General features: G+C 35.2%; 1 protein-coding gene across 1 annotated transcript in view; it reads left to right on the top strand.

Moving 5' to 3' along the window:
- LOC119591778 (synaptotagmin-10-like) overlaps positions 1-247 on the top strand; it is a 54,479-nt gene that overhangs the window by 43,675 nt on the left and 10,557 nt on the right. The gene's annotated exons all lie outside the window — the stretch shown is intronic.

Genomic DNA, 247 nt, shown 5'->3' with positions numbered 1-247 from the left:
AAGTACCCGACCAAAAATAGTAATACTCAGAATGACTATATAAATAACCAGCAATATTTGACTCGTCCTTTATACAATGTGCGCTCGTACTTTTGCTGAAAAAAAAAATCCATCATTATCATCATCATTAGCCGAGTAGCTGTGCGAATTCCAGGAATGCTTTCCCAATCCCACACTTATTTCGGTGCAGCTAATCGAAAGAGATAATCTTAAGAAAATTCGTTTTATTTTTGAACAGGTGAAAAGA

This window comes from Penaeus monodon, chromosome 29 (assembly GCF_015228065.2).
Source record: "Penaeus monodon isolate SGIC_2016 chromosome 29, NSTDA_Pmon_1, whole genome shotgun sequence".
Taxonomy (NCBI): domain Eukaryota; kingdom Metazoa; phylum Arthropoda; class Malacostraca; order Decapoda; family Penaeidae; genus Penaeus; species Penaeus monodon.
This window is presented reverse-complemented; position numbering and strand designations above follow the sequence as displayed.